This window comes from Lepisma saccharinum, chromosome 22 (genome assembly GCF_977018435.1).
Source record: "Lepisma saccharinum chromosome 22, izLepSacc3.1, whole genome shotgun sequence".
NCBI classification, from domain to species: Eukaryota; Metazoa; Arthropoda; class Insecta; order Zygentoma; family Lepismatidae; genus Lepisma; species Lepisma saccharinum.
Window position 1 is genome coordinate 48,521,534 of NC_139250.1, and position 13,697 is coordinate 48,535,230.

The following is a 13,697-nucleotide window of genomic DNA, read 5'->3' on the forward strand; positions in this document are numbered from 1 at the left end:
AAAGTTTAAAATATCATATTAACAAGCTGCTTAGGTATTCGAAACTCGACTAATAGAGTAGTGAAGGGAAAGACCGAACCTTTTTTTTTTTAAAGTTGAATATCATACATGGTTGGTATCACTGGTCCACCATTACTTTGCCGAAGATAGAAGTTTGCCATGCTTGTTAGTGAAGACATGTTAGTAGTTTGTTGTGTTGGTCTTTACTATTTACGTTTAAACTTAATTTTCTTAGAATGTTTTCACTGGTAGTGTAGAAAATGTCACAATGTTTATTCACAGAGGTAGCTGCGTTTATTCCGAGTCCGCCAGTTATTCGTTTTCATTGCATTGTTCTATGGCTCGACAGCATCACGTGCTTTATTCCCGATTGCAACACGAAGCCTTCACAATAATGTTTAGGTGAACACATATTTAAGAAATCTACAATAAATATTGGATAGATATCAATTTCAACCATGCCGTGTATTTAATATGGATGAATCTGGTGTCACCAATGTTCCTTCGAAAGCTCCAAACGTGATAACTGATACGTGTGAATTGAAATTGATAGGTTAAGAAAGTTGTTATTCGAGAACGTGGACAAACCATCACTGCTGTATGTGGTATGAACGCGTCAGGAAGTTTCAGTCCTCCTGCATTCATCTTTCCACGGAAGAGAATGAAAGCAGAGCTACTTGATAGGGTACCATCATCTTATATTGGTATTATGATGAAAACGAATATCCTTGATAAAGAAGACATATCAAGCTGGCAAAGTTAAATGAAAGAGTACAGACAGTTCTGATGAGAAGCACAACGAACTCCCAGTCGAGGATTGAATTCAGTGTGCTACATGTGATGATGGCACGACAAATGCTTCTCATATGAAAGAGAAACAATCTTTAGTGATTTGTGTTCCTTTTATAGAACCTTCACATGAAAGTGATTCTGTTTACAAAGTGTAAGTACAACTCGCATTCTTACCCAAACGTGATCGCAGCCTTACTCCGCGCTGCGGTTAAGACTGTACGTTTGCATAGTCATGGTTTTCGTTAGTTTCCTGCTGAAATATTGTTTACGGGGCTTTCGGAAAATTGCTGTATGTTAGCAAAGGATAGTGCATCTGTGTATTTTTTTCTGTATGTTACTATAAATTTATTACATACTTCAGTAAAGCATAATGAACAAAAGCTGCGCAGTCTTGCCACACCTTTCTCTATATTATATAATTTTTCTCTTTTAACCGTATTATATGCTGTTTAAAAATCAATTAATAGCTGATGAACCTTTTAATTATGTTTCCACTTTTTCTCAAGTGTCTGTCTGACTTGAAAAATTTGATCTACAATTGATCTCTTACGATTAAATCCACATTGACAATCACCTATAACACTGATCGGCATGAAAATCCTTCCACGAGGATGTAAGGGTGTACCTTATAGATTTCGAGTCGTTGATTACAAATATCACATTGAAAATGTTCCAGCACGTAAGGTCTCTTCTTGGGGGAATTTCCCATAAAACTTTACAGAAAAATTGTATTTTTTAAAATTAAAAAAGTGTTTTTTATGCTTGGAATGCATAATTGTGTATTTTTACCTCAATCCAAGAATTGTTACTATATCCTAGGAATATTCTTTCCCCTGCATCCACAACCCCCCCCCCCCCGAAATAAGAAAAAGTACCAATCCAAAAAACAGTGAATTCGACCACAACGCACATTTTTTTGAGAATTCCAGATAAATGTCAAAACAAAAATGTGAATAATATTGCATTTGAACATTACTGCTGGATAAAATATTTTCACGATGTCCCACGAGCCATACGTGACTGGCTCTAAAATGAATGGTATCTTACAGTTTTTAACTATGTGTGACAGGCTTATTTATACATTGGAGTTCAACGTTTTATTTTCGTTACCCTCTTCCTACACTGTCACCTCGGCTTCCTTCAAGGTAAAAGGATTCGTAATCAACTTGTGGTCATTCGTTGGCACCCCCTTGTCTAGACGACAAACCGGATGTGGCTGGAAAAAGGTGCCAAGACATCCACCTCGTTGTCCCGTGAAACAGATATTTTACTTCCGAGGTGATCGTGGTGCAAGAGAGTCGCGTTACTCTGTGTCTGTGTATACCGTTAAGGAAAAATATTACTGCGTGAAATATTGACATTTGTGTTAAACCAACATGCCACGAAACTTGCAAAAAATCGGTAGATTCATTCTGCTACATTTGTGGGGAAGTGGTCTTCAGGGGACAAAGTAGGTCATTGTCACCGTTCCTAAAGACAGCGTACCACCTGTACTTTGGGTGCAAAGTCGGCGACGAGGATCGCGATTGGGCTCCCAAACAAAGTTGTAACTCGTGTATGCTTACTCTAAAAGGCTGGTTGATAAGTACAAATAAATTGATGCTGTTCGCAGTACCTATGGTTTGGCGCAAGCCCCGGGATCATGTTGCAGACTGTTACTTCTGACTGACCAATATTACAGGTTTCTCAAAAGGTACAAAGCATAAAATACAGTATCCTGACTTGGCATCCATGAACAGGCAAATAATAGTCTTACAGGCCAACCTCAATTGTGCAAAACTAGCTATGCAGGAAATAATCGAATTCGCAAATATATATTAAATTGATATACTGTCCATATAAGAACCGTATTCTAATAATAGTAAAATATCATACATACCGTCAGGAATAAAAGTATTACATGACAGCGAGAAACTACAAGCTGCTATAATTTTAATGAACAAGAACATCATTCCAACCAAAATTGCTCAAATTTCGAACTCGCACATTAATTGTGTACAACTCTCCTTAGAAAACTTTACATCCTTATAAATAGTTGTTGTCAATTCAGCACTAAACTTGAAATTTTTCTTGACAAGATTGGGGAAGCATGCGATGCACACAACATCCAAAAATTACTGATAACTGCGTATGCGAACTCTTCCTCCCCTTTGTGGCACAGAGACACAACGGATCCTAACGGAGAGTTCATGGAAGATTTTATTGCGAGCCACAACCTCTTTGTCGAAAATGCTCCTGGAAATTCACAAACGTACAGGGGAAGAGCGGTGGCCTCCAGAAATATAGACATCACTTTATCAAACAACAAAATCTCAGGAAAAGTGCGAGAGTGGAAGGTCTTCAACATGGAAACCACGAGTGACCATAACATAATCACCTTCTGTTTATTAACCGACATCAACGAACCCAGAAGCAATGCCGAAAATACGTACGACTGGAGAAAAACTAATCATAGGCTTCTTATGCAAGCAATACATCTCCCACCACAGGTGGACTTTACAAAGACCGTGCATGAATGGGCAAAATACGTGACAGAAGAACAAAAAAAATCAATAGATCAATGAAACCCAAAAATATCGTCCAGCGGAAGACAATCTGGTAAGCTCTGGCCCAAAAAAACTTAAAGACCTAAAGCAAGTCATGAAAAAAGCGCGTAAGCTGTACCAGAGGACGCGAATACACGCTCTGAGGGTAATAAATTTAGATCTCTACAGGAGGGCCAAAAGCAGATACGAAGCCGAGCTGAAGAACTTTAAAACCAATAGCTGGAAACGCTTTGTCGAATCAAAATTAAAAATGACAAATGGGGACTCCCCTATAGAGTTGCAATGGACAATATAAAGATTGGAATTGGTTTTACAACTCTCCAGAAAGATATCCGAACCTACACCAAGGACCTGCAAGACACAGCGGAATTGCTACTTAACACTCTACTTCCAGATGATAACGTAAATGAAGATAACGACACCCATAAACACATCAGAAGTAATTATAAAGAAAAAAAACAACAACAGACCCCTCCTTCCTTTCAGCGTGGAGGAGGTCATAACTGTAATCACGGCCACAAGAAGCAAAAAATCGCCTGGTCCAGACAAAATTCCTGCCGAAATCATTAAAATGGCAACCCCGGCAATCGCCCCTTTCCTAACGTCTCTGTACAATCAATGTCTCATTGTTAAGGAATTTCAGAACATTTGGAAGTAATCTGAACTTATTATTATTAAAAAAGAGGAAACGCACCCCAAGTCGTACAGACCGATCTGTCTTATCAATATATTTGGAAAAATATTCGAAAAATTACTGACTAAAATACTTTTGGAATTCGCAGCTTTAACAAACAGCTCCGAAACTCAATTCGGCTTCACGAAAGGCAGATCTACCGAAGACGCTATAAACAATCTATTAAACACGATTGGCATGGTTGATGAGAAATATGCAGTTGCGGTGCTGGCGGATATATCGGGGGCCTTCGACAACCTCTGGTGGCCCCACCTCTTCCAAACGTTGCGGAACTTGGACTCTCCTGGAACACTGTACACTATCTTACTTGACTACCTCACCGACAGGAGAGTGTTTTTATCTCTTCCAGAAGGACAAGTCAACAAACTTACATCTAAAGGGTGCCCACAGGGATCGGTCCTCGGTCCACACTTGTGTAATTCTAATTTCGAACCATGTCTCTAACTCATGAAGGGCCAACAGGTAGTACACAACTGTATTGCGGATGCAGATGACTTATTGCTGGTGATAACTGGAAATTCCACACGGAAAAATGAATCACACACTTCTACTGCTCTTAATAGATTAACGAAATGGTGTAACAAAGCCAAATTGGATCTTTCTTCGAATAAAACCAACTACGTTTTACTAAAAGAAAAATTAAGTTTTAACAGAAACCCTACAATTAAAATAAATAATAATTCCATCAAAAGAGTGAAGGATGTAAAATATCTCGGAGTCAGTCTTTACGAGTAGTTGCTTTTCAAGAGGCACATCGAAACCATTACCTCTAAAGCAGAACTAATAATGAACAAGGTGGCCACGATAGCCTCCAACAAATTCCATCTGCCACCTTCAACCTGGAAAACGAACTTGGTCTCCATTTATGACTCAGTAGTATCGTATGGTGCATCTGCGTGGGCATCGACATCCCTGGGGAAATCGACGTACGTGCATAGACTCAGATCGTCGCAGAGAACGGTTCTGCTCAGGCTAACCGAGGCGTTCAGAATAACATCCACCGAAGCCTTGATCACATTAACGGGCACCTTGCCGTTGGATTACATTATAAAGCTCCGGGCCCTTTCCTACTTTTTCAGGAAGGGCAACGAAATAAAAATAACCGAGATGCTAGGAAACTTCTACCCAACATTCCGTGACATAAAGCAAAGAGTAAGAGATGATTGGCAGAGGGAATGGAGCTGTTGCGAGAAGGGTAGGAGACTCTACCAGTTCATGCCGAACACGAACGAGCCTTTGGTGCATAAAGACAAGGGGTTCTCAAAGGGCTTGATCCATTTGAGGAGAGGAATCCCTGCGCCTCTTCCCGAGCCCCTCCCCGGAAAGGGGTAACACGAAGAGGAGTCGCCGGAGGGTGTGTCGGGGCGTCGCTGCTGCGTTGTCCCCGCTGGACGAAGGAGGCGGCCGAGAGAAGAAGAATTCACCCACCCCGCACGCCTGGGGAGTGACACAGGGACTACATGAGACGGACGGAATGAGAAAAAAGCAGTATTAAGTAAATTATTTCAGCTCGATCCTCGTGGAGGACAAATAATGCTAATGAAACAACTTTAAACAAAATTCCCAAAACAAAGAAACTGACATCCCGGGAGCTTCCCTTCTGGAGATTTTTAATTTACTTAAGGCAGCTTATGTGATCAAATTAAATGAAATATCCCCTGTCAGTGGACTCCCAGAGAATTGAGCTCGGGACTGAGATTAGAATTTAAGATTATAATTTAACAACTAACATATGTATCTAATTTACAATTTATTATACAGCTCTATGTATAATATAGAGCTCTATGCAATCTTTGTAATTAACTATGTTCATTGCGTTCATTTAACTTACACAAGTTGTACGCTTAGGATGGTTTAACATACTTCCAGTATTCAATATACAGGGTGAACATAAAGTCCCAGCCCATTTTGCAGAAATAATTAATGCATGGTTTTTATATTTCAGGTGAATGATACTCCGAGGAGATGCTAACAACAGAAGAACGAATTGCGATTGAAACGGCACGTTTGCGTGGTCAGACATTCGAGGAGGTCAGGGAGACGTTTCGTAGAAAATGTGGACGAGAGGCTCCAACACGAGGTAATATCAGAAAACTGGTGAACAAATTTACGGGCACCGGATCTGTACTCGATGAGCAACGTACAGGTCGACCATCGATGTCGGGTGATACAGTAACACGTATCCGTGAAGCCATTGAGCGTAGTCCCACTGCATCAACTCGTCATCTCAGTCGAGAACTGGTGATACCTCAATCATCGGTGTGGAAAGTGTTGCACTACACCTTAAAAAAGAAAGCGTACCACGTCCAGGTTGTCCACAAACTGGAACCGGAGGATTACGCTGTACGGAAAGACGTGTGCTACGAAATCTGCGCGGCTGCAGTACAGGATGGATTAATGGAGAACATCCTTTTCAGTGATGAGGTGACATTCCACACCTGTGGAACTGTGAACCGTCATAACTGTCGTATCTGGGCTTCTGAACACCCGAATGCTACTATCGAATGGGAACGGAATACACCCAAGGTGAACGTGTGGCTTGGTTTCACGAAACAAAAACGCTATGGGCCATTCATGTTTGCAGAAAACACCATGACAGCAGACACCTATCTCGAAATGTTGCAACTGTTCCTCCAGCCACAGCTACAGGATGATGGGATTCTTGAATTCCGTGATCTTCCAACAAGACGGCGCACCACCGCACTTCGCCTTGACTGTGCGGGAATACCTCAACAACATGTTTCCAGACAGATGGATAGGAAGAGGATCCACACGTGTTTAGCCATCGCGGTCCCCCGACCTTACACCATTGGATTTTTTGGCATGGGGTTTTATCAAGGAACAGGTCAACAAGAGTAAGGTTGCAAATGTGGCAGTCCTCAAACAACGCATAAGGCACGCATGCGAACTCATTACCGGGGCGATGTTGGACACAGTGTTTCCAGCAACACTGACCCGTTGGGAAACGTGTTTTGAAATTGATGGACATCACGTTGAACAGCACTGATATGCTGTAAACTAATGTTGTAATATCACATTCATGAATACATTATTTCTGCAAAATGGGCTGGGACTTTATGTTCACCCTGTATGTATCTTGTGTGAAAATATTCGTTAAAAATTCGCAAAATTAATTTTTGTTCTTCATGAAATGTTAAAATGCTCATATTTCCTGTATTTACGCATATATTACTGCAATAGGGGAAAGTAATGCAGGGAAATGATAATTACATACTTTTCTTTCTTCTTTACATGATATAATATAACGTAATTTTGTCATTATATGTATATATGTATGTATGTACGTATATATATATATATATATATATATATATATATATATACTATATATATACTATATATATACATACACATGCATGTGTATGTATATCTTTCATAATATAATATTCACAAACAATATGCAAATTTGGTATTCTATTTTTCTTATGTAATATTAATATGTTTATGTTTTCTGTACTTTACACATATATAATTTTAACAGGTGAAGGTAATAAAGGGAAATCATATTTTTAATTTCATAAACATTAATCACGTACTTTTACTCCCGTTACATTGATTAAATAATTAAATAAGAATGTAATAAAACAAAAAGTTCTTATAATTTAGTCATTAACGTTTTACAAATTAAGTTATGTGATGTTAATCTCATACTTGGAGCAAATTCAAATTATTTCAACACCGACTCTACCAGTCTAAAATAGTTAAATATACAATATGATATCAGACTTGATTTTCGTTGATATGACCCTTGGTAGTGAGACGGGCGTGATAGGATGCCATTTAATTTTAATTACGCTACACGTTATCCTATTTTTGGCATTTCAAACGAACTCGATGCAGGAAACATAATGCACGGCCCTTAGAATAATGTGGAGACGCAACGACAATAAAGCATCGTTATTCACACGGACATTGCTCCTTGTCGGTCGTCATCCCTTGTCCTCTCCCTGGAATGCAGACGCTGCACTCTTGTATTGACGTGTGCCAGATAAGCAGTTGTGCACACGGCGGCAACGAACCTAAAGAACAAGCGAGAAGGAAACCAATATTCAAATAAAAATATCACACTCCAAAATTTTAATTTCTTACTGAATGAATAGCAATCAGTGTGGGCGCAGGATGCGACCTTTTTTTTTTAGGGCTCCCTGCTCTGGTATGCCAGACTGGGGTTCAGGACGTGTGAGTTGGGTTCTGTATGTTTGATGAGGAAAATTATCTTGTATAACAAACCGCTCTGGAATGCCGGAACGGAATCCACTGCGACTCCGAGATTAAGCATGCCTGTCTCACTGCCCGGGAAACGTTATCGAGAATGTTATTGAAGATGTTCTTCATGATGTTGTTAAAATAATATTATTAATATTGTTAATACTGTCATACCATGTAAACATAACAGTCGAAATTAGAAACAGTAGAATAATGGAAAATTTTATATTCACACTATTCACAATTGGTTCAGAAAAAAAATGTGTACATGTAATTTAATGTCACTTAAGTAGTAGAAAACGGGGCACGTCAGACACCCCCCCCCAAAATCTAACAATTTCATAGTGAGCTCTCTTAGTGTAATTTAACTGAAAATTTGTTTTACGCAAGAGCTTAAATTCCAATTTTATTGTATAAAAATTCTAAGTTTAGATAATTTCCCCCTATGACACCCAATTATTTAAATTTCACTTTTTCAAATAACTAAAGCGAAATCCATTACTTTTTTTAACTGTAAAAAATAATTGACTCTCATGAGTCAATTTTTAAAATTTTTGCAAAATACCCCAGTATACATTCGGTCCATTTATATCTGAACCGAAGATACCGTACTTGCATATTCTTATATCCCCCAGTGTTTAAACTTTAAAACAGATTTTTGATCAAACTAAACAAAGAAGAGGTTTGTTAATTACGAAAAAATATATAGGTTTGTATACTAACATATAAAAAAACAAATATTTATTACAGTATATAGTATATTTTTATATTTTTTGTTTTTTAAATAACATAATTTTTTAAAATTATTTTAATTAAAAATATGTCATCTTAAAAAAAGTTTTCTTGTATATACATAACAAATCTCAAATTTTATAATTTTTTAAAATTAATTTAAGAAACAAAAAAAAAATTGTGTATTTAAAACTAATTCTAAAACTTAATTATAAAAAGAATGAATAATCAAAATTTTTTAAATCATATTTTATATGATACAACTGATATAAATAATGAAGCATTAGATATTCCAAATTTTCTAACTAAACTTAAACCCAAAATTTTAAATAAAGTAAATAGTCAACTTACAGTATGGTCTCTCAAAATATATTTTATTTCATCATCAGGGCCTCCCAAATGGCGCAGTGCTAGGGTCGCTGCCTTGTAATCAAGGGGTCCTGGGTTCGATACCCGGTGGAGGCACATAGTGGTTCGGATTCCACTTTAAACTGTAGGTCCAGTCCCAATTAGCCTTATTGTGCATAAAGTGGACTTAAAACACTAAATCAACCAACCAACCATTTTATCATCAAACTATAGAAATTCTTCTAATAATCAAGAAGACATTTTTTATCATTATACTCTTACAAAAATACTACACTATAATAACAAACATCTATTAGATGATATTTATGATAGCTTTTCATAAGAACTTAAGTTAAAACATGAAAATTTTGAAAAAAGAAATTCAGGATGGTGACTTTGTGATACAAACCATAAACTTGAATTGAAAATAGCTAAATATCACAATCTTGGAGGGGGAAGTGGATCTAGTTATTTTAGATTACCAGAACAGATCAGAAACAAAAAAGGTGTATTGAATATTCAAAATGACGACAATGAATGTTTTGCCCGACCCTGTGGCCGAGTGGTTAGCACATCGCGCTGCGACGCCAAGGGTCCCGGGTTCGAATCCTGGTCGGGCTTGGTTGTTTGTGAATGTCCATTCATCAATTTCATCAATTTCATCATTTCATCACTCATCCCCATCTTCGCAAATTAGCCAAGAGGCACAAAACGCGAAGTAAAATAAACTAAATCAAATCAAATCAAAGACAATAAATGTTTTCTTTGGTGAATCATAGCATATTTTCATCCAGCTAAAGATCATATAAATCGTGTTTCCCAATATAAAAAATATGAAATAGAATTTAAAAAAGCTATGAATGGAATAAAATATCCAGTAGACATTTTAGCTATCGAAAACTTTGAAAACCAATACAAAGAACAAAATAATCAATCGATAGCTGTTCATGTTTATGGTGATAATAAAGAAAAATGATGATATTTATGTACTCAAACAGAATTATTCATCACCACATGATATACACACTATAAATTTATTATATGTTAAAAAATATCAAATACACTACTGTCTCATACAGGATATCCAAACATTTACAAAAAGTCAAGTAACAGCACATCATGGTAAAATTACTATATTCGATAGATGTCTGAAAACATTTTATGGAAGGGGTAAAATATCAAGCGAAAAACAATTAGAGCAACATATCAGAAATTGTAATACTCATCTTCATGTAACTTACAAATTTCCTAAGTAAAGTATAAAATTTTCTATGTTTAAGGCACTGCTAAAACATCCATTTATAATCTTTGCTGATTTGGAAACGATACAAAAACTAATAGCAAACAACTTTAACCAAGATTCAAGTACATCATATACAAGACATATAGCTAAGCATGAAGCTTGTAGTTTTGGGACTAAAATTAATAAATACTTATGGGATCCAGATACCAGATAACTTAAGAGCACCGTTTATATATCGAGGTGAAGATGCAGCCAAAAAATGTATTGCAACACTTCGAGAGTGGGTAAAAATTCTTGCTCCATTCTTACATACAGAAAAACCAATGAAGTCTCTTACACTAGAACAACAACAGGAATATGATAATGCCATACAATGTGTGTACTGTAAAAGTAATTTTGATTTAGATAATAAAAAAATTCTACACCACAAACATTTTAATGGAGAATATATCCATACGATTGGTCTTCTCGAAGGTACTGAACAGTTTACATTTGTTGAATCTGCTATACGTGGTGGTATAGTACAGTGTCCTTTAAGATATATAAAAGCAAACAATAAATATTTATCTGATTATGATGCTAATAAAAAATCTAAATATATTTACTATATTGATATGCACAATTTCTATGGGTATGTTATGACTCAATCACTCCCAATTGTTAATTTAGTAATGGATGACCCACGGAGAACTTGAAGACAGGGATTTCTTTAAATGGCCTGAAGATCATACAAAAGGTTGTCTATTGGAAGTTGATATGCTATACCCACCAAGTGTCATCTGAAACACCATGGATTAGCTATGGCACCAGTATCTCAAAAGGTTCCAGGTAGAGAAGAAACAAAATTAATGTTAACATTCGAAAACAAAAATAATTACGTACTTCATTATCGAACGTTACAATATTACGAAAAGCAAGGTATAATATTTACAAAAATTCATAGGGGTTTAAAATTTGATCAAACAAAATGGTTAGCTCAATATATTGTGAAAAATACAAACAATCAAATACAAACAAATTCTAAAGTTTTGAAAGATCTTTATAAATTAATAATTAATGCCATATATGGAAAATATTTAGAAAACAAAAAATATCGATTGAGGTGTAGTTTGTTGACCAATTGGAGAAAACTTTTGAAACTTATTGCTGATCCTACATACAAAAGGTTTATAGAAATTTCTGAAAATATGACTCTTATTGAAAGAAGTAACACCGATGTAGTGTGTGATGTGCCAATAGCTGTGGGTGTTACAATTCTTGAATTATCTAAATTAGAAATGCATAAATTTCATTATGATGTGATGCAAGCTAGATACGAAATCATAAAAGTAGCATACATGGATACTGATAGTTTTATATATGAAATAGAAACAGAGGATTTGTACCAAGATTTACTAGATATGAAAGAATATTTTGTTTTAGTAACTATTCAAAAGATTGCCCATTACATAATTTATTATACAGTGTTGATAACAAGATGATCCCTGGGAAAATGAAAGATGAAGCAGCAGGATCTATATTATCAGAATTTGTTGGACTCAGAGCAAAAATGTATTGTATCAAAATAAATGAGAAAGAATAAGACATTTGAAAAGCTAAGGGTGTGAATCGATCAAATATAGTAAGACTGATAATGGATAATTTTAAAAATTGTTTATTTGAAAATAAAAATAAAACAAAGTTAATGTCTGCATATTATCTTACCAACAAAAATCATGTTGTTTATACTACAATAAAAAATAAAATAGCCCTAGATGGCCATGACAATAAATTAGAAATATTAGATTGTAACATCCACACTAGAGAATATGGACACTATGAAAATGTTGACACAAAACATTGTAATAAATATAAATTAAAAAGTTGATAAAAAATATTTATACTTGTCGTATGTGTGACGCTTATTGCGTAAATAGTATGTATTGTTTATAAGACCTTTGAAGTTGTCAAGATGTTGATAAAAACATATTGTGTTTTGTCTTGTATAAATGGAGTTCATTATAGTTTGTTGAATGGAATTTTGTGATCAATTAAATAATGTTGAATTATGCGTGGATATCATTTATAATGTATTCGACACCTTGAGTACGATCTGCATGTGTACCAAATTCACAACAGATTTATTAAATGGCGACGAGAAAAATATTTAATGGCGTAGTACAGATTTAGGTGAGTTTTGTCTATGACTAATTGGATTTAATCGTTGCTGTAGGCATCATGTCGTATGTGCCAGGATTTGACAAATATGATCCAGATGAAGGAACCATTAACTCTTATTTAGAAAGATATGATAATTATTGCCGAGTTTTTAACATATCTGAGGAAAGCAAAGTTCCTAGATTCATATCTGTAATTGGCCCCAAACCTTATGAGGTGTTACGCGAGTTGTTCTCTCCAATACTCCAATCGTTCAAGGAAATTTCTGATAGGCTCATTTCTTATTACAATCCAAGTAGTAATTTTATAGTCCAACGCCTAAAGTTAAGAAAATGTACGCAGTTGGATGTGGAGAAGGGTGAAGATTTTACAAGAAAGCTCTGAGAGATAGGTGGAGCATGTGGATATGGTGAGTTTTTACCTATTGCATTGTTTGACACGTTTGTGAACGGTTTAAGGTCTGACGTTATTAGGAAAAAATAATAGCAGAAAACATCATGGAATTCCAGAAAGCTTTTGAGTTAGCTAGACAAATGGAAAAACTCGAGTGTGATATGAAGGATTATTACCGTGAAGTGAACATAAAAGGCACAATGAATATTAAGTGCAAGGGCAATGACAGAAGATTTCATGTAGTGAATAAGGTTTCACCTAAAAATGAGAATGATTCCAAATTTAGCAATCAGCAAAGTAATCTTCATGGTCAAGGTAATAATTCAAAACCATATGAATCAAAGTCCAAAGTGCAAGGGCATTATGAAGGAAGTTACTGTTCGTTCTGTGTGAAACAAGGCCATAATAATTGGAAATGTTATAAAAGGATTAACATTGAACGTAGAAAATCCACAAATTATGAACTCAATAACAAATTTGTTGCTCACACAATTGAGTTAGAATCCGCACCTAAATCTGAAGCTAACCCAACAAACACAGTTGTCGGTCAAGATTTATTTATTGC